The following is a 21,716-nucleotide window of genomic DNA, read 5'->3' as shown; positions in this document are numbered from 1 at the left end:
GTGCCAGTACCTATAGGCTGGCGTGAGCCTGCATTTAAGCTGTGTGCACTCCTAAAGGGCACAGGCAAAGCTGGCCGCATTGTCTTCTCTGGAAGATGCAGCTTGCAGAGATCCATTTTTTAATAAGGGAGTCATAAAAGAAATATATAGAAGATAACGAACAGATTCTCAGCTGTGTCAAACCCTGGAACACTGCTATGGAAATGTGAAGAGCTGCAGAGGTTCGACACCTTTGAAAATCTGATCACTGAATATTTCTGGTCAGCTTCCTCCGCCAAAGGGTTATGAAATTTTCTAAAGCTGTGCCAAACTCTGACGTTCACAAACTGTTTCTCAAGTGGATTTGGATGATGTAACCAATAACCATGAAACCTCCTCCACTTGCTAAATTACATCTGGTTGAGGTGAATTTCTACACGGATAATACAACAAATATGTGAAAGACTATATTTGTTCTAAACCTTGTTATGCAGTCTCATGATGACATATAGAAGTCCCTACGGTAACATGGCATGATCTAAAGCAACTGCCTGGTCACACACGAGAGGTCCAACAGCTTTGCCATTTTGTTCTTAATTATCCCTGGTGGATAAACTAGTTGAAAAACTGAGCCAGCTTCTCCATCCTCAAAACCAATGGAGCAATACTGATTTATATCAGCTGCAATCCTTGACCGCAGTTTGCAAAACATTTATCAATTAATTTCCTGCATAATTTCTCCAGAAACACACTGGAAGTGCACCCTGACTTTTTTTTGACCTCCAATTCAGCAAGCTATCTTCATGCAGAAAATTATTTCAGCATATGTTTACTGTAAGCAAATGGTTAAACATGCCTTGGAGCTCCATCTATGTGCCTGAACACTGTTAAAACAGGACCTTGGGGGAAGCATCCACCTGGTTTGTGTGTTCGCTCGAGAAGATGATCTTTGCAACACCGACAAAGGACTTACAAGCTCTTAATGATAACAATGCCTCTTGTTGCTTCTTTTGGCAAGACATTTGCGAGTCTCTCTCAGAAGAATTAGATCACAGTCAGTCCCACCTTAACTACATATTTGCTAGCTGAATAAACAGGATGAAATTGGACCGACGGTCATGTCTGCTGGCAGAATTGAGCACTTTCAGTGCCGTAAGGCTGGTTCCAAGGGTGCAGGGTATTCAACCAGCCTCTCGCATCCCAGCGCTTGTCCTTTGCCAAAATTACATCCCAGCAAATGTTTTCAGTGCCCTCACCATCGCTACCAATAATGCTCAAACCAGAAAGACAAATTCATTCACATTTTAAATAGCGATCTCAGCAATATTAATTGCACAATAAAAAATAATTTGTTCCAAGTATGCAGCCGGCTATTTATTTGTGTTCAATTCTGAGTCATAAATTGTTAATTTGACATTTAAAGCCTATTTTAACAAGATTTTTTTTACTTGCAAAGTGCCTAATCAGATGGGTTTTCTGAACTATTTAAGCAACTCTGAGAAATGCAGTGTCTCTGATGAATATTTCACTGCCCTGAACAAATTTTCCCTGTGTAAGCCAAACCTGCATTGCTCCTTTACTGCATGAAAGTGCTCCAAACTTTGCTTTCTCCTTTCACTGTTGTTTTTAAAGATAAAGAGAAAATGAAAACAGAAGGTCAAATTTAATTTTGAAGATAGATGACTCCGTGAACAAGTTTCTGTATCTTTGTTCATACCACTAGTCCCTCCCTCTGTACCAACCTCTGGACCATATGGAATACTTCTTGGAAATGGTTTATTGGATCAGAAGGAGGAGAAATCTGCGGCTGCAACATGGCTTTCTGACTGCAATAATTTGGTGGCTTTTTTTGAGTGAGCGAACAAGGCAGGTAGGTTGTGGTTCCACAGGCAGTAGTATTTGTGCTATACATTGATAATTCACTTACAAGGACGTATTTGAGCTGAATAACCTTTCTGTTAGCTTCTAGTCTCCCAGTTCTACACCTGTCAAATAGGGTCTTTTCATATTTCTTGTTAAACAAATACATGTTTGGAAGCAATGAGGTATTCAGATATTGTAATGGAGAACTAGAAAGAGTCCAAATACAATTATTCATTAGTATAAAAGGTTTTCACTTTGCTCAGCAGAAGGACAAAGAGTCGGTAGAATGAACTATTGTAGGACCCATATCATTAAAAAATTTATTATATAAATATAAAAATATCTTAAATAATAATATGTTTATTATTTCTTAATTTATGTGGGTTGCTTGATCCCACAAATAGCTGGAGAAATAAGTATGTAAGAAGAAAAATCTCAGTTTAAGGGTGGCAGTCTTAGGTACCTTTTGCCCCAGTGTCCAAAGATGCATTTGTATCTATGATTTTTTAGGTGTGAATAGAGTTAAAATAAAACTAATGGTGCCCTTTGTGGAGAAAGGTGATTAGGAAATACTTTTGTATTCTCTGTATGTGCCAAAACAAGGCACTTACATATAATTGATAAATGTAGAATGAACATTTAAATACAAATATGGGCATTCCACACTCATATTAAAAAGTTGCCTTTGGTCTTTGTTGGTAGGAGATTCACTCGTACCGGAGAAGAGCAGCACCGATGAGGCCACGCTCTCCTGCCTCCGGAGCTACTGCAGTCAAGGAAAAAAACGGGAGAGAAACAGAGCCCTGCAGGCAGACATGGAGAACAGAAGCATGCCAGTGACCACTTGAACGTATCAGGGTAAGAGGAACTTGACTTGAGGTTCTAAAGAGAGTCTTATCAGCCGGGAAGGGCTGATCGAGCAGTGATGGCATCTGTGTGCTTCCTGGCAGTGACCGTTCAGCAGCCATCGCTTCTCTTTCACAGGGGCTTCAGGAGCCCAAGACTAGCGGGGACTATCCTTTAGATAATTGTGATTTTATTTCTTTCTTTTTACCAAAGAATTTTGAAAATTTAAATCAGAGCTAGTGGCAGGTCCTGGGTTGTCCGTAAAGGGCACGTACAGAGCGGGTACAAGCAAGCAGTGACTCTCAAAGACATTACGATTGAATGAGCTCTTTACGCCATTGATTCCTGCCATTACACCAATGAGTCTGACCCTTGGTGTTTCTGAAATGCTTTCAGAAAGCAAAACTGTACACTGACGTCAATGGTAAAGATTCTATTTATTTATTTAGAGGTTTCTTTTGCTTTGTCTTCATATGACATATATGTAAAAGAGTGTGACATTAAGGCACATGCAAGGAATTTCAGAAAATGCTGCATGTAATTGAAGATTTCTGACTAGGATCTGTACAGCAACCAGGACCATCATGTAATGGAGCAAATATCAGTATCAGCTTCACCTTTAAATCCTCGATTTTCCCTGCTTTTTTTTACTTTACCATAGATTTTTGTGGTATGATTTTATTTCTTCCCTTTTTTTAATTTATTTTAAATAATACCAATAAAAAAGCCGGGGGGTGAACTTCATTGGAAATATTTGAAATATTCTCCACTGGAAAAATAATATCCTGTAATAGATGGATAGTCATGTAAACACACAGCTGCCTAGCACAACAAAACCAGCCTGGATTCATGGGTATGACTTCAGGTGGCATAGTGGGGAGGCAGGCGGACTTTTGCAGGGGATTAATACACCAGGTTTGAACCTCTGGGGATGCTGGTTCCGGTTCAGGCTCTGGTTGGGAGGGAAAATAAGTATGGTGGTCTCATTAGTCCTCGTTACAAAAATCGACCACATGATTTGGTACCGTTGGCAGCCCCTCGCTAGATAAATCCGGGACTAGAATAACAAGGTTTGCTGCAAGCTAGGCTTGAGGTGCCTTGGCAGGGAGGGGAAGCTTGCACAAAGCCTGGCTGTACCGAGGCCAGTGTTAACAGTCTCTTTACTTTCATTTGCTCTGAATTCACTCATATATTTGCAATCAAAACTGTTTTAATGTCTTTAAAAAAAAGAAAAGTAAAAAGGAGGGAGTAAAAGAGAGACAGACAGCTTTTGAATTGTAAAACATAACAGACCCCCATTCCTGACAAGTTTTATTGCTGCTCAACTAAATCCCTCAAGCCTATCTCTAAATTAGCTGAATTAGAAAAGATGTAAAACTAATCAGAATACTGCTGTCTAGATACTCCTTTGCCTGAAATATAGGAACTTTACCTTCTGGTAGAATCATTATATATATGTTATCAGTTATAAATAAACTTTTATAAGGGACTAGCAAATTAAGTAGTTTGGATTTCTTGAAAGAATATATAATCTCTTTACTTTTTCCCAATTAAGCAATTTCAATATTTTAACCTCATCAAACTGCATTTATAAAAAGGTCCCTGGATTTCATAAGTGTCCTGCAGTACAGTTTGCTGCACACCACATCTGAACAAATTAAGGTGAATGTATGTATATAGGTATCCCCCCTCTCCTTCCCAAGAGAGTCTCAAATGAGCCAAATATTCAACTGATGTAAATCAGTGTTGTTCCAGATACTTTTAGACATGATATACTGCATTAAATCAACAGTCAGCCTTCTACAACTGCCTCCATCACTATGCCTGGTTGAAGCTGTAATTAAAGTCTGTGTTGCTCAGGAGTCAGTACCCAGCAGCCTCGGAGGATTAATTAGGTCTGATATTTATTTCTTTTGATACAAAACCCAGATGTGTGCAGTTAAGCCAAAAACCATAGGGAGAGCCATCCTGCTTTTTTTTCCAGTGGGCAGAGGAAAAGCAATGTTGCCCACCCAGAATTAAAGAACAGAGGCAAATAATTATCATCATGGAACAATTTGGCAGCAGCGTGGTTTCATAATCTGCTAAGCCACTTTACCTGCCTGATTATGAAATAATTCAGATGGCCTCAACTTTTTTTTTGTTATTGTTGTTACCAAGTATTGTAAATATATATCTATACGTGTGTTGATTTATTTGTCTGAAAGCTGGGATGAAAAATATGGAGGGAATACTCTTGCTCCCTATGGTTATAGAAATAAATCAGCTTGTATTTCACTTGAAGTATGTGTTCCTCAATGTGTTATAAAAATACATGCCCATTCAGTGAAGGGTTTACCTTGAAATTAATTAATGAGACTGGAAAATAGCGAAAACACTCTAAATCGTTAGCAAGTGTAGTACCAGCTTTGGTTCCCACAATGGAAGGGACATCTCCTGCAGAAGAATGTAGTTCAGGTTTTATGCTTAGAAAAATGTAGGGCTCAGGGAATTTCTGATATTGATCTTTGTGCTGTGGGCACCTTCTGGCAATACTACCTCAGTCAGAAAATTCCGCCAAATTGGGCCAGCATCAGGTGAATTCACATGAACCATGAAACAGCTCCATATGATACCAATTTGTGCAGCATTTCTTATTCAGCCTTTTCTTTCAATGAGAAAAATGATCCACTCCCATAGATATAATTCTGATTTTTTTTTCATTATAAACAGAAAAACAGCAAAAAAGGTTTTTTCAGTGATAAAATATAAGAAGCAGATCTTCTTACAGTAGAAGGGGTAGGGATCACCCAAAAACAAATATTGAAAAGAACTACGGAATGATCAGACCATTAAGAAATCTTTCCCCTCGTTCCGGTTCAAAGAAAGCTCTGAACATTTTTAAAATAATATATGAAAATTCAGGAGTTATTTTCTAATAATTTCTGTTATTCATTTCTTGTTGTGTACCTGGGTATTGATTCAGAGTAATGAGACTCCCACTGATTTCACTGAGTTTTGGATGAAGTCCCTCGGAGAGATTTGAGCCAGTGATCTAATGATAAAAGACTGGAAAACCCATTCCTTTTCCCTTATGCAGCTAGCCAGCATATTATACTGGAGATATGCAACATTTTTCCCCTCTGAATAATTCCTATAGAACTTGGTGAAGACTAGTTTTTCTCTTTCTCACTGATTGCATCAGTGTATTTTACAGTATCTTCATATATTTTGGTTTACAAGGAAAAAAATGGACTAGAAAACAGTAGATTGATTTTTTTATTATTATTATGTTTCTGATTTTTACTTTCTTTTCAGGTAGACTTTCAAAAGCAGGCTTTTGCATAGTTTCCTGGAGCATTTCCTCGCTGCTTTGCAGCTCGTTAAGCTCAATTTCTATGTTTTTGTTGAGGGTTTTTCAGCCCATCTATGGGGCATCTCACAGGTCTCCACAGCTCCAAATGTCAGCTGAAAAAACAAGCCCTCTCTTTTCAGCTCCTCCAGTTGATGCAAGGCACATCAGGACTCAGGCAAAAGGCGGGGTGGGGGGGAGGAAAGCAAACCCACAGTATTTGGGGTTAGGAGCAACTGCTACTAGTAGGTGTCCTAGTCCTCCTCCCCTTCCAGGTTCTGGAGAACATCAGCCAAAGTGACCTCAGCAAAGGGGTACGACATCCCTCCCCGCTCTCCCCAGGTCTCTGCTATGCTTAATACTGTCAGAAAAGTCTCCAGCAAACATTTGTAATTGCAGGGAGAAAGAACACTGCTGTCTTTATTTTTTCTAACTTGACATCTATCAAATTTAGTTTAAGTGTTCCCCTGGGTCAGTCGAGTTGCTGAGCTATAAACTAAAAATAATTAAAATAAAATATTAAAAAAACCTCAAGCTTGCTTGCCAGGAGCGTATCGTTGGGAGTTAACAGCTCTCAATCATGTATTTCGGAGTGTTAGAATAGCTGAAATAAGACAGACAGGCTTAATACAACATAAAACTGTAATTCTTTGATGTTTTGATGCTACAGGATTGATTCTTGCACTTCAGGGCAAAACTGATTTCTGGGACAGGCATTTGGAATCTATATGCATTTTTTTTGTTTGTTTTAATACTACAGTTAATATGAATTTTATAGGACTAGCTTAACGAAAAGGAAAGGCAGGGGAAGGTAGAAGGAGTCATTCTGATTAATACCTTAGATAATAAAACCTCGCCCTGACAATTCCTATAAAACAGCAGTTACCTTTTTGTACTATAAAAGATGACTTTGCCAATTTATTGACCCCACCAGATGTATCAGCTATCACCAAAATTGGAAATTCTAGTTACAATGACTTAAATTTTGGCTTAAACCTGACCAGACACACAGCATGTTCCCAGACTGGTCACATTCATAAATGTCATAAAAAACATACTTGTTCTCTGACATGCACGAAATAGAATTCTCAAACAAGACATCTCTAACCAGAAAGGCATGAAGCAAAAATCTTTAACCACGTGACAGAAAATGAGGACGGCTAAGAATGGTATTTTGACATTGGTGGACTGCTGAAGTAAAGCTTCTCTAGGCATAGCTTTAACATTGTTTTTATTATTTTTATTATTCTTACTGGTCATAGTAACCATGTGAGGTAAAAAGAAAAAAAAAATAAAAATCAGTCAAAACATGGTTCAAAAATGTTGTGTAGGCTGTTCCAGTATAAATTTAAAGAGAAAAAATTAAGTCAAGGATCACGTTCAGGGGTTCTGAGTAGAATCAGCCATCAAGATGTGCACAATATGCAACTAAAGGATTAACCTGGGTTGTCTAGCCAAGCCCATTTGCATCTAATGCTTTTGCTTTTCATTATGTATCTGCTGCACTTTAATTATAGATTTATTCTTACACCTAGTGAAAAAAAGATGTAAGTTCACCTCACTTTTTCACTACAAGCATGTTACCATTGAAAAACAATCCGTTCTGGAAAATGACATTTTTTACAAAATGTTGGCATTATCAATACTTTTATGTTTCCTTTTAAAAATCAGTGACTTCGTATTTCTGCAGGCACTGTTAAATATAACAGTATTGTCTGTCTGAAGGCGATAAAGCCGTAAAGTTGAGAGGATTGCCTGCATTCAACCTTCAAAAACAGACAGTTCATTCTTTCAAGCCCTAGAAAATAGGAATAATTTTATTTAAAATGTGACATTGCAACTAGCTCTAAATCAAAACCAGACACAATATCAATACTCTGTTGTTGTCAATACTGCCGAAACACCAACCCTCCCCAGCTTTCAGCTGAGTCTGTATCTCACCTCCGCAACCACTGCGCTCCTCTGATACAAATTGCCTCTCCATAACGAGGGGCCAACTGCCTCGCAGAGGGGATGCCCTGGAGTCAAGGGAGCGACGCCCACGGATGGTTTGGTCCATGGCTAGCCGAGGATTTGGAAATGAAATGTGCTCCAGCGTACAGACGAGAGGTGGTTGGGAGTTTTCCAAGGTACTTATTTGGCGGGGTGTCACAGAATGGCAATTTGTTGAAACTGAAACCATTCACAAGGGAAGGTCTGTCTGAACAAAGCTCCCAACTCAGAGTGAAAAGCAAAAACAGAAAAGCAAGTAAGAAAACACAAAAAAAAAAAAAAAAAAAAGGGAGGGGGGGGGAGGTGGGGACGGGACGGGGACGGGACAGGGGACACAACAAAGAGCAATTAGAGAAGCTGCCCCTTTCTGCCAGTCCTGGAGGAAAAAGTTCTGGGGTCTGGCTTGCCATGACTCTTGCCTTTCTCACTGCAAATGGCAATTTATGCAGATTTTTTTAGAACAAAATTACAAAGTCAAAGTGGAATAGAACAACAGAAAGTACATTCACTCAGTCTGATCTCTTGAAATGAACCATTCCTGGACTTCTTTAAGTTTTGATTTTTCACCCAGTTCCATGGCCATGTTTTGTGTTTATCACCACGACTTGCTAAAACTACATAAATTCTAATTGATCAAAAATACCTGCTTCAGCCGGTAGCACATGATTAAGCAACCAGTACCTGCAGGAAATGTTGTGTGAAGCCTATTCTTTACTGGAAAATTGCTCCCTTTATAATCCACTTTTTCAGAAAAGCTACCTGCTGTTTAGGTTGACTTCTGATGTGCTGAACTCAAGGTATTTTAGGACTTTAAGGAAAAATGATGAAGAATAAATGATTCCCTCTTAGAACTTACAAGAGCTGCCTCAAAACCTTAGAATACAGTAAAGAGATTTTCCAATAGTGCCAGAGGGTATTTTGAGTGAGCAGATGCTGCCGTTCACCTTTTTTACAGGCATAACAGAATGTTTATGATTCAGTCACGACACGCTTACTCTGCGGCAAGGAATTATGACCTAGCTGTCCTTTGCCACTCATTTCAGTGAGATGTTTTCTGTCCTCTGGGACTTTGCCTTCCAGTTCTTGAAGGAGGAGAGAAATACAAGCAGGCTGTAGCAAAGATGTACGTGGTAAAGTCAGCCTTGGTATGAGTGCAACTCTCCTGATACCCAGGATAATCACTCATTTTTGTATCAGATCTGGTTTTGGTCTTGTGTAGGTTGAACCCATTTGCTATGGTCCTGATATATGTCAGGCAGTAAAGACGCGTGAGTTACAGCTGCCGTAGGGTTGGTCCTGCAAGGTGGGAGGATGGAGACCTTCAGTGGAGGTGGGATGCAGGCGAGCGGGATTGCGCAAATCTGGAAGGCTGCTGGCCATCTAGAAACAACATATAATATCCCGAGGGCTGCAAATATTGACTTATTAGCTAGCTGTAGGTAGATCTGGCTGCGGTCTGGCCTGGGATGAGTTTAACCCCTAGGCTCAGTCAAATGGGCTTTAAGCAGTTCTTGATCCCAGAGGGAGCACCTGACCCTCCTCGAACGCTGTCACCAGCATTGTGGTTTTCTCCATCTTTGTGTCCCACACCCAGTGGAGGGAAGAGCCAGGAGCTGTTATCCCTCTGCATTTGCATGCAAAAAGGGAGGCAGATTTTAAGATGTCCTTCCTGAAGAAACACTATATTTCCTTTCACCCCCATATTCCTTTTCCCCCTGTTATCTCCACCCCAGTTCTTTCCTTACCACTAGCCCAGAGAGGGAGAAAAGAGAGAGAAAGAAAAGAGAGAAATATGCTGCCTGGATTGGAAAAGTCATCTTTTCCCAGGAGCAGCGTAATAATGTTAATGGAAGGGAGAACGGGAAAGAGGAAATGTTTCGCTAACGTGGAGAATTTCTGGCCTGGGTTCTTTCTGAGGCCTGTTTGTCAGGGGGAAAAGGAAATTGGTGGCTGGATGAAATATGAGCTGATGCAGCTGCAATGCCTTTAAATACAAGCTTTTTTAGGCACACTGGTGCTTCAGTTTGGGGATATAAGCAGATGCTGAATGCCTTTCCCTACTTCACATGGGGCCTTTGCGTGCTGTGGTTTTAAGACCAGTGTTCAGGTGATAAAAAAAAAAAGGGGGGGGGGGGATGGGGAGGGGAACGAAATGTCATTTTCGGAGAGGCAAAAAATACTTCAGGCTCTTTGGTGTGTAAGTCATAAAGGGCTTTTTGTGCATGGGTAGTCAGTGCAGTGTCAAGAGAAATCACTTGCACAAGGTGGAGTAACACTATCTGAAATTAAATTCTGGCCTCCATTTACAAGTAACACTTCAAGGTTAAGGAAAAAAAAAAAAAGCTTTTTCTTTTCAAGAAATTGAAGGGAACTAAGAGACATCCCCTCCTCTCCTCCAAAAACATGCCCTAGATGTTCTTGCTATCCGTAACACGACAGCCCCAGTAATTAGCAGAGCTCATCAGCCAAAGCTAATGAGCACACGGCAGCTTTGAGCTTTGTACAGTGGGGTGAAACCCGGGCGGAGGTTTAGAGCCGCTCTGATCTGAGAGGGTCTGCACTGGAAAGGTTTGAACTCTCGTGCTATGGCTTTCCAGGCTCTTGGAGCATGGTTCCTATTTATACTAGGTTTCCTTAGCATAAAGGGGCCTTCAAGTGGGCATGCAGTGAAGGAATATTTCAAGGCAAAGAGCATGCAGAGCGGGCTCTCACTACCCTCCTTGCACCTTCCTTGGAACAAGCCCCTCACTGTTTTCTTACAAGGGTGAAATGCCAGATGTAGCTCTAGTCCGAGGTGGAGGAGAAAGGCTTTGGCTCTCAGTCCTATCAAAGCTCTTTTGCGCTGTGCTGGTGTGCCTCAAGGACCTAAGTAATTACTTACGAGTTTTATTCTGGATCCATTTTTTTTATTCCTGTAATGTAATTTCTGATTTCTTACTCTTTCTCCATTGCTGGAAAGATGAAAATTCACCTCAAGCTGGCCGTCCGAGGTGGAAGTTGTGCTGGCACATTCTGGAGATGTCATTGAAATATAAATAGCAAATAGATGATTAAAAATAGTTTGTCCCCTTGAATGGTTGCTTTAGAATTTAAGGATTATTCCCAGCTCCTGAGACCTCCTTGGCTCAGCCCTGGCTGGGACTTTTCATTTATTTTTTCATGCCAGCCTCTGTTCCACACTCTTAAGGAAATTAAGGTGCACTAAATGCCCTGCAAAATCTGGCTTTTTGTCCAAAGGCAAAACACAGCTTTCTGTGACAATATTTATGAACTATATTCTCATCCAGCTTACCAAAGTCCCCAAAGAAAATGTTTCTTACTGTTTATACCTGCTCCTTTGCCAAGCAAAGATCGCTCAGACCGTAGAATAATCTCCCAAAAGATGTATTGGAAACTGGGTTTGGCCTGTTCAGTGTAGCTGAACTGATTAATGTAGCTGGTTGTCATTTTTAGAACTAATGATTTTTAACAGAAATGGTAGTCTTTAACCCAAAAAACTTTGTCCTAAGCTCTTGACTTTGTATTCTTTCTTTCTTTCCATATTTCCATAATTTCTATTGAAAGGTTTTGCTATGACTTGTTTACCAAAAATGTTTCAATACTTCATTTTAATCCAATAACCATTTCAGAAAGAAAATTAATCTGTTTCAAAGCATTATGATTTTTTAAAGGATCTATTTTGACCTGAGAATATTGAAACTCAGGCTAATTGCAAACACAGGTTTTCAACAATCAAGTTTATTTTCTCTGCAGAAAACCTCACCCATATGCCTGCAGGGAATAGCTGCATTTGCCAAATCCAACTTTTGGTGCGCAGAAGAAGTGGGATATATAAATAGAAAGTGTAAGCTTTTGGATATACAAAATGGGTTTGTAATTTAAGGCCTCCCAGCCGGTGGCAACAATTGTCCATGTCTTGTGGGGTGTCAATTTTCCCTCTTCTCTTTATTTGGCTCAGCAAGCCACCTTCTGCAATCACAGTTTAAAGTCTTGGCTTATGCCTCCTCTGCCTCCTATCTCACATCGAGTCGCTGTCGTCCTGTGGAGCTGCAGGATGCTATCCGCTAATCCGATGCTGCAGTCTCCAGGCCTGCGGTGGGACACTGAAAAAAAGGGGGGGGAGGGAAGCTTTCCTAAATGATATACCAAATTACACATTATTTCACTTGACAAACAAAAACTCTTTTGTGGTTAGCAGAATGAATCGTGTACATCATAATTTTGACAGCGAGTACTGAGGTTGAACTGGCTCTTTAAACAATTTCCCTGTGTACGCATTGCTGTTCCAGTTCAATGCAAGCATATGGCAAACACAGAAACTATACTTACTGATGCCAGGGCATGACCAAAATCTATAATAATGTTGTTTACTTTCACCAACTCTGCAAGAAAGAATGTAGCCTCATGCACTTAAATGACCTCAGAAGAGTCACACTTTTGCTTTGTCAATAATTTACTGAAAACATGCGTTGCCCCTTAGAAACACAAGGACCCAAAATGTTTGCAGTAACTGAGTCAAACTCTTCTATACAGAGTCTTGCTTGTCTGCTGGAGAAAACCTAAGGAAATTCTCTCCATGACGTTGGTGAGAGTAGAGGAAGGCAGCAGACAAGCGTAGCTTGTGGAGAATACTTGGCTTATGCTCTTTTTGTTGTTGTCATTTCTGATAAAAATCATAATATTTCAAAGTCTTCTACAGACAGAGCTCTGCCAGCTTCCTTCTCCCACTAAATTGGCCGTTCTTGAGTGCTGCCAGGAAAGAACGTATTTTAGCATCCTAGCGCTGCGTGGTCTGGCAGGCAAGCGTTGGGAGGCTGAGGTTGTTGGCCACTCCTCTGCAGAAGTTTGTAACACCCAGTGCTCAAGGGGGTTTTTCTCCGCACTTTTGTCAGGCACTAAAGCAGCCCTAATGATGTGGAGCCACGGGACAGTGCAGGCTTTGAAATGCTCGGGGAATAAACAAACCCAGCTAGCTGCCTGTGGAAACTCCAGCTCTCGCAGAAAAAACATCCTTCACAACCAAAATCAGAATGTCAACAGGAGGATAGTCTTCATTTCACTTTGGTTCGAAACATTGCAAGGAAAGAAGAGGAACAGCCTGAAGGGCCAGGATCTCTTAGATGAAGATGTGTGTTGAGGGAACAGGAGTCAAGGAATTTGAGCAACGTTGTGGCAATATAATAGCTTGGATAAATTTTAAGTGACAGCAATTGCAAAGACTAATGCTGCTGAGGTTCAGGAGATACTGTGTAAATGGATCTGCATAAAGTAGTTTTCCTGTTGTCTGGAAAGCATGCAGACATGGACTTCAAGCATCAAAGTCTTCAAGCTGTGGGGAGCTGAGCTGCACTACCTCCCATTCCAGGCAATGAGAACCAGGACACTGCATCCGATGGCAAGTTGTTCAAAATCAAGATTCCCTCTGTTGGAGACAGTGTTTGTACAGGGCTGAAGCAGGATAACCTATTGGTAGAGTCATAAATACTCCTTTCTGGAAGGAGAGAACATCACTAATCTACATTTCCTCCTTTTTATGCTTCGCAATTCACAATGTCCTCTCCCATTTCTTAGTCATCAGAGCTACATACTATATGCACTCCAAAAAAACCTGATAAAAATTCGAGAAACCAAAAAACTCAGTACCCAAATAGAAATCAGATATTTTCCTAGCAGTTAAAACTCAATTACAGTTAAGTCACATGTTCACTGCACTCAGTAGCTCATAAAATGGGCAATGAACTCACCAGGTACTCAAGTATTGGATGGATGAGAGACGGCAGCACTGGGAGATGGGCAGATATCCACCCACAGGGGCTCAGCCTTTGGGATTTACTGAGGTTCAGCCTGAGCCTTGGCTGTCTCTGGGTGGAGGCAGAGCTGTACTGGGCTAATAAGCCCAGCTGGAGTCTGTCTGGATCTGCAGAGAGCTAACTCAGGTTCTTCTGCAGCCATGCTAAAGTCAGCATGCCAGAAAACAGAGCACCCGCAAGTGCTCGAGAGCTGATTTGCACGTCTGTTTAGGCCTAGGAAGAGCTAGATGTTGCATGGGCACAAGCATCCTGAGGCACTCCAGGGGTCCAGCCTCCAGCAGTTCCGTACATAAAAAAATCATCGAAGAATCAGCTGAGGAAAGACATTTACCAATTTGCCCGAACCAGAGAAGTTTATAAATCTTTGCAGCCATTGTACTGATGGTGACTCCTTGCACGAACTGGGGGAGATACCCACGCTTATTACCGGTCAAAGATACTATCAAGAGTCAGATCCAAAGACCAAGGAAGTCACTGAAGTTGCTCAAAGAGCTTTGGGTTTCATTGGCATGTACTGTATGCAAAGGCCCAGTGAACAGATTTTGTTGGAGCCACGGAAGCATGGGTGGATCCAGATCACACTGCTCTGCTCACCTTGGAGCAAGCCCAGACATGGAGATTTCAGCCCCCAGCCCCCCCAGTGTATTGCTCAATGGTTAGGTTTGGTTTCTGCATGCAATGTGCTCCTGGCTGGGACAGGGCCACTACTAATAACAAAAATGCGGCATCAGCACGGATCATGGCCCTTTTCCTTTGTTTTTTTTTCTTCCTTTCTTTCTTTTTGTCTGAATACACATAATCTAAAGCATAAGGTCCCATTACAGACTGGAGGTGCACACTTTTATTAATGACAGGTTGTCTATTCTTTCAGCTCAGACCTCTTACAAATAGAGGGTTGCCGTATTAGTAGTCAGGTCAGGCAGAACTTAACTCTTGTATTGTTTTAATTTTTGTGTTGGAAATCCAAGGGTTTGCAGCAAAGGGATGTTTCTAGCAATTCTGAAAATTCACGTTTGAAAGCTAAACCACACTTTGCTCACTTGGGCTTAAGATTAGTTCCTCTGAGTTGACAATTTACTCTTTCAACTTGTAACCTAAGATCTTTCTTTCACCTCTTTGGGTGACTCCAAGATGAATTAAGTCTTCTCCTCTGCCAAGAAAGCCCCAGTTCTACCAGCAGAAATGTTGCTAAATAGGGGGTAAAGGGGGATCTGATTCATCTCTTAACAAAATATGTAAGTGTAGAAATAACACCACTGAAATTAATGGACCTAACAGAAGAAATGCATCAAAGAAATGTTCTTTCTCTGTCACTATGTGGATATGCAGATAAACATACAGCCACATTTAAGCCTTTCAAAAAGGTCAGTTAAATGATTCCCAATCTCTAGTTTCACATGACTTTGCAGCTTCTTGGTTCCAGCTCCGAGGAGAAGCAGAGGTGCTGAAATACAGAAAGATAGGATATCCTCTTTGTGTCACTTTTCCTACTGGAAAGGGGAAATAATGGAAAACTTGTAAGAAGTCCTGTTCTCATGAGACTTTCAGCTTCTTTATTCAGACCAAACGATCCTGGCTAGTTCAGATAAGGTTACTTTAGCTATTTACCCATTGTAAAGTAAATTATCAAAAGTCTTCAGGCTTGTCCATCATTAGCAAAGGTTGAAAAATCCCCCCTCTTTCCCATGACAGGGTTAAGAAAACAATGTCAAAATCTCTTTCAGTATCCAAAAGATGCACAATTCGGTGCCAAAAGCATTTTAGTAAAAACTAGCTTCTCCGCAGCTTTTCTACCTATGCATGCGTTTGCTTCGGAAGTTGTAGGAGTTGCAGGGAAAATTGTTTGGGCACATGCCTATTCAGTAAGATATCCTGAGGTCTTTAAAAAATTGACATCTTTTTCTGATGGGATTTTTTCCTCCTTGCTTATTACCTCTACATTGAACCTGGCGGCATGCATAGGGCAGTGCCCCATCTTGGCCGGCCGGGCTGCACTCCCCGTATGGAGCCACCCGCTCCCAGCCTTGCTGGTAAGCAGTCCTGCTGCTGGAGGGACAAAACCCTGCTGGAGCAAGGTAATTCACCAGTCTCCTCTCACACCCCTCCAGACAGCCTGTCCTGTCTCTTCAGCTGCACGTTACACCAGGCTGAGCTCCTACACCAAACCCTGCTTCTCATGCCTTATCTTTAGGGTCTGGCAGAAGAGAAGAGGGACAGGGGGAGGGAGCTGAGCTCCCCCCAGCACTGCCTATAGCAGGGGCCCATGGAAATACCAGAAGAAGATTTGTTGCATCATTTGGCAATTTTTCACTGCTCTACTGTACCTCTCTGCTCAGACACGCTTTGTTTATTGTGTGCCCTTCTAATCCTGGCACTGTCAAAGCCTGGTCCATTAAGCTAGCATTATTATGATTTATTAGCTGTGCATGGCTAACATAGTGTTATGACAGTTGGGATGAGATTAGGTTGCAGGTCAACCTGCTCCTTAGACTGGAACGTTTTCAGGTCTCTTTGGATCTAAGGGTGAGTTTTAGACTGAGGAAAACCCAGAGGAGAAAGAAAGGGAGGTATGTGGTGCTTCTCCATCCTATACTCATGACACCTCTGATAAATGGCTAGAGAAACCTACTTGTTAGAAAGCAGAGGTGGAAAGAAAAAAAGAAAAAAAAAGTATTTGGTGAAGGTAGAGGAACAGTGCTCCTTCTCTCAAAACAAGAAGCTCCCAGACTGAGAGAAAACACACTCACATTTTCCAGTCCATGCCTAATTTCAGACATAATTTATGAGATCAAAACACCTTGGTGATCAGAAGTAGGTACTTTGTGCATGTTTCTCATTTCTTTCCACTTCAATGAAAATAGTTGGGTAGATGTTCAACCAGACTCTTTTTACATGCCAGAAATCCCAGCTATTTGTACCAGAACCCTCTCTAAATCAGAACAAAAATGTTCTCTGGTTTGCCAACTTCTAAGCACCTTCTTTTATTTTGCTGAGTAATTATCTCTTTGTTTGTCCAGGGGAATATCTAATAACTCCCTGTTCACAGAAGGACAGTGACCTCCGAATGAACCAAAAATAGCCCATACAATAATTTCAACAATATGCTTAATATCTGATTTGGGGGCCCCTTTGGGTCTGATGCGTTACATCACTTCGCACAGGGGCAAAGCGGAGCAGGACAAAGCATTGACCCTTTCCCAGGAGGAGCAGCAAGTGTGTGCTGGCTGGGAGGAGGAGGGCTGACGGTGCTCCCCCATCAGTCACCCAGATCCACTGTCGTTCAACGCACACATCCAGTAAATTGTTTCAATCAAGTTGCGGTTGGGAGAAGTATGCTCCGTATAATTCACTGCAGCCTCCTGCCTGTGGACTCCTCTGTTTATAGCATGGCCTTAATTGCTTTTTTTTTCTCTTTTTGCTCGACTGAATTCGTTTAGAAACACAATATAAGCTAAATGATAAAATCCTTCACTAAACCACTGATAGCTAAGCATTGCCTGACTGGGACAGACAAATAGCCCATTTAGTCTGGAATCCTTTATGCTTCTATAAGGCCTATAATATGTCTAAATTGTGCAATAATATAGCACACAGATAAATTATTCCATGGCAAAAGCTTATGTATTAAACCCTTCCAAAGTGCAACAGAGTGTAGCAGGCAAGATGATTACAATAACTGGCTTCTCTTCCAAGCTCTTTAGAGCTGGATTTCTGCATAGCCCTCACTAGTCATTCAGCCTCAGCGAGCCTCCGTTCCTTCCTCCTCTTCTATCTATCGTCTCCATGGCACTGCTCCGCTTCCTGCCTGTTAAGAATAAGCTGCAAACTTTTTCTGAGCCTATATTTTTATTATCACCTAAGTAACGTGGCTTTGATCTCAATAATGATTTCAGATGGCCTTGTAATAATTAATTAAAAATAGCTTGAGTGATATTTTGACTTCCATAGGACCAAAATCCTTCTGCCTAATCTTTCAAATCTACCTGCTTTGGTTATATCCCAAAGCAGTGAGTGCCAAAGATTAACTATATACTGCGTGATACTTTTTCCACAGATTTTAAAGTGTTTCCCTTAAAGGCAGTGATATTTTTTTCTTTTTTTCTTTTAATGGGAAAGCAGTCTCATTAGTACCAGGTGATTCATTTAAAGCACAATTACACAGGGAATTCAGCTAATTGATTGGATAACCCTAGATTCATTTGTAAAAACACAATCCTCAAACCTGAAGTGCTTGGACTTAGTGGTAGCCGTGTACCGAGAAGTTTACTTTAAAAGCAAACGTTTAGGTTAATGGGATCCATATGATATGAATTCCTAATAACTTTACCATGGGTGGGCTTATCGAACTGCTTATCATAACAGAAGTCGGGCCATTTCAAAGGACCTTTCTTCTGAGACTTTCTGAAGACTTTTCTTTCACCCCAGATCTATAGAAAATTCCACTAACTCTCCATTGAGAAAATATTTGAGCTCCCTCTCATGCCATGATTCAAAGGGATTCTTTTCAAAATGTGTATTTTTTAACCCTTTGTCAGCAGGACAAAGCATTTAATAGAGGTGTGTGGTTCTTTGAAGGGGGAAGAGCTCTGAGCAGGAGTGTTTGCTATGCTGCTGCTCTCAGGTCCCGGAGGTTGCATTTATGTATAACAGTGGTTGGGAGCTTGGACTGAAGATGTTAACTTGCCTGTAAACTAAAAGAAGAGCTTGAGGGTAATTTGGGCTCACTCAAACCCAGGGAACTCAATGCACATCTTCCAGCTGACCTCTGTGGGCTTTGAATCAGATCCATAGAGAAATTCTAACCACTATTTCTAATTACAGAGGGGAATAAATGAGAACAAACATCCCCTAAAGAGGCACTGGAACATTTAGCAATCAAAGGAGCGAGGCCACTGCACAGTTTGAAGACAAAATTTCCTACGCAGAACTGAATTGTCTTAGAAGCAAGCCGAGAAACTTCTGCTACAGTAACTAACATTTCTTAATTTCTTCGTACTTTAAAAAAAAAATTAAACCATATTACATTTGCCAAAAAACATGTTACTGGAAATTGGTCTTCTTTCTCAATTATGCTGAAGTTGATTGTATAATCTTTTTCCCAATATAGCTTTTTTAAAATATAGAAAAATATAGAAACAATTTTAAGCAGCTAAACATGGCAGTGGAGTTTTATATAAATATGTGTGTACGTGCATTTAAAGAGAAATCCAGTACCCTGATAATCTCTGGGAAAGAACAAGCTGGCAGTGTCACGGCAGGTATGGAAATTGCCATGACGTTCATTGAAGACAGCATGATAATTCTATCATTATACTTTTGGTATTTAAATAAAACAGAAACCCTATCACTTAGCAGAAGAGAGGGAAAGCACCGTAAAACATAATCGTACGGATAAGGGTCCTGCTGGGATAGCTGCACGGACTGAAAAAAAGAGAAGAGATTAAAACCACTAACTGTAGTCATACTTGGCATTGACCTATGGGGACATTAAAGTGATCTACAAATATGTGAAAAAGAGTGATCAAGGGTAATTATTTAAGATAACAAAAATAAAGAGGGAGAAAGAGAATTAAAATGGTCCAGTGTGAAGGAAAGAACAAAGGTTATGTTTCAAGGAGAACTTCGGAGAAAGCATCAGTCTCTTGCAAGAGGGTTTCCAGTGGCACACACTGCTGTCACCATTCATGATAAATCAAACTAAATGCAAACCTCATGCAAGATTTTGGTACAATCTAACCAAAAGATCTGTAATTTTTAAAATTAAAAGGAAAAAGAAAAAAAAAAGCTGAACACTACTTTGAGTGTAAAATGTGAAATTGAAATTAAAAACCTAATTCTAAACTAAGCAACCTGTAAAAGTTTCTAGTAATCACCGTCATCCCTGTCTGCAATGTTTGGTCATGCCCTCAAAGCTTGTAGAGTGGGGTTTTCTTAAGTCCTTAATCATTTGCCCTGTACAACCAATGTCTAAAATGGTTCCATTTCACTGCTGTACATGCTACCTGTCCACAATATTATTGCAAGGAGGTGTATTTGTGATGGCTGTATCCCGTTACAGCATGAGGGATAACGGCCTGGCACATTAGGAGCTGTACAAGGTGATGAGAGGCCGGTGCAGAGTCCGGCGTGTTGATGTACCGAGTTTCCAAACATTAACTAATGCAGAAGGGAAGTCGACACTGGAAAATCTTGTTCTTGACCGTGGTGGGACAGCTGAACACTTCATAACACTATCAATTAATATGCTGCAGACACTGGTCTTCTCAGAGGAGAAGGCCAGGCTGGTTACAGCTCGGAGGTGGGCATGTCACAGGAAAAGATTTGGATTTGTTGGCAAAGAAGTGTGGAAGATGCCTGTAGGTTGCTTGTCAGCACTTCGCCTGGCCTAGACCAGGTGCCTTAAATCATGGGATGCAAACCCACACGTGGATATACATGGACACAAAAACAAAATACCAGATGCTCTACAGCTGTGTCCTTCAGACCAACACTTGGTTGCTTCTCTCTTTCAGGGGGGATGAAGAGAAACCACTGAACCCCATCATCCAGAAGACCAAAGCCTTTAAAAATACCCAACCCCAATTTAGGTAGGGATTGTGAAAGTCCCAGAGACGGAATTATCCACAAATCTTGCCTGTAGGAGGCCTCAGAAATAACCAAAAATGTTTGGAAGCTGCAATCTCTCATTGCTGGGTGGTAAGATTATTGTGTTAGAGGCTTAACGGGCTTGAGAAAGCTGGGCTGGAGCAGCAGTGAAAGAGAGAACAGTGTTTATTGAGCAATAAAAGAAACATTATGTTTCATTGCTCAGCCAAACTGCCCTACAGAAGCAAATCCCCATGCCTTATAATATGGGGTGTAATAAATACTAATACTATAAAGGGGTCTGCTGGAAACAACCAGCAGGGCCCTATCACAGTGTAATCAAGCCTCCCGTTAAATTAGCGTCTCGCTTGTGCTCGCTGCTTTATTGTCTGACGGGAGCAAGCGCCTGGAGGTTCGAACGCCGGCTCCGGTGGGGTTCACCTCCTGCACGGCTGCACTCTGGTTACCCTCTCTCGGGGACATCTCTCCGAGGCCAGGGTTAGGTTTCCTTCCAAGGATTAAGTGGTAGGCTCATGTCAACAAGGTGGTCGTGGAGATCGAGGCAGCGCAGGAAGGACTCGTGAGGCCAATGAAGAGAGATCCAACTATTTCAAGGCAGCAGATTAATCCTGATAATGCTGCGTTGGGCCATTTTTTTTTCCCCTGGTTGGGTCAAGTTCCCCTAGCAACCGCAAAGCCTGCCATTAATAAATTTTAAAAACTCAATCATAATTTCCAACCTCTGTGCCCTTTTCAGAGGCAAAAAGATAAATTGAATATAAAATGAAAGCCTTGCTTTTTTGGCCTTTGCAAACCTCTTCTTGCTTTTTCACTTTCCTCCCCATAATTCTGCGTTGCTGACCTTCTTCCAGTCACAACGGTCTCGGGAACGCATGCAACATATGGACCTCATTGTCCTATAGAGCGAGGAGGGCACGGGGATACCTTTCCCATTGACCTTGCCCTGCGCAGGCTGGGCTGCATTACTGACGGCATCTGCGCGGCTCTACCTGGGCTGGGCTGCAGCAACGTTTCGTCTTGAACCTCGGTCTGATATTACAATTATTATCGCAAGTTGAGCTGCCTTCCAGGGTTTCTTTGGAACAAAAAAAGGGCCTTTTTTTTTTCTAACTGAATTTTTTGGCTAAAATTTATGTCTCTGCTAAGATGATTTAGTTACTGGATTCTGTAAGTAAGGAGTGGTTGAAAACCAAAAGAGAGAAAAATAGGAATATATCTGAAGATGCTTTAATTTTCAGAAACCAGAAGTAACTGAAGAACAGTTGTTAAAAATTGGAAAAGTGTTAGGT

At 41.2% G+C, this 21,716-nt stretch overlaps 1 long non-coding RNA gene across 1 annotated transcript in view; it reads left to right on the top strand.

The window, feature by feature from the left end:
* LOC129785645 (uncharacterized) overlaps positions 1–18,846 on the top strand; it is a 42,646-nt gene extending 23,800 nt beyond the window's left edge. Inside the window, exons 3-4 of the long non-coding RNA XR_008749798.1 lie at positions 2,545–2,700; positions 18,643–18,846. This is a non-coding gene — a long non-coding RNA (uncharacterized LOC129785645). The remainder of the gene's footprint in view (positions 1–2,544; positions 2,701–18,642) is intronic.
* The last annotated feature ends 2,870 nt before the right edge of the window (positions 18,847–21,716 follow it).

This window comes from Falco peregrinus, chromosome 14, assembly GCF_023634155.1.
Source record: "Falco peregrinus isolate bFalPer1 chromosome 14, bFalPer1.pri, whole genome shotgun sequence".
Lineage (NCBI taxonomy): Eukaryota > Metazoa > Chordata > Aves > Falconiformes > Falconidae > Falco > Falco peregrinus.
This window is presented reverse-complemented; position numbering and strand designations above follow the sequence as displayed.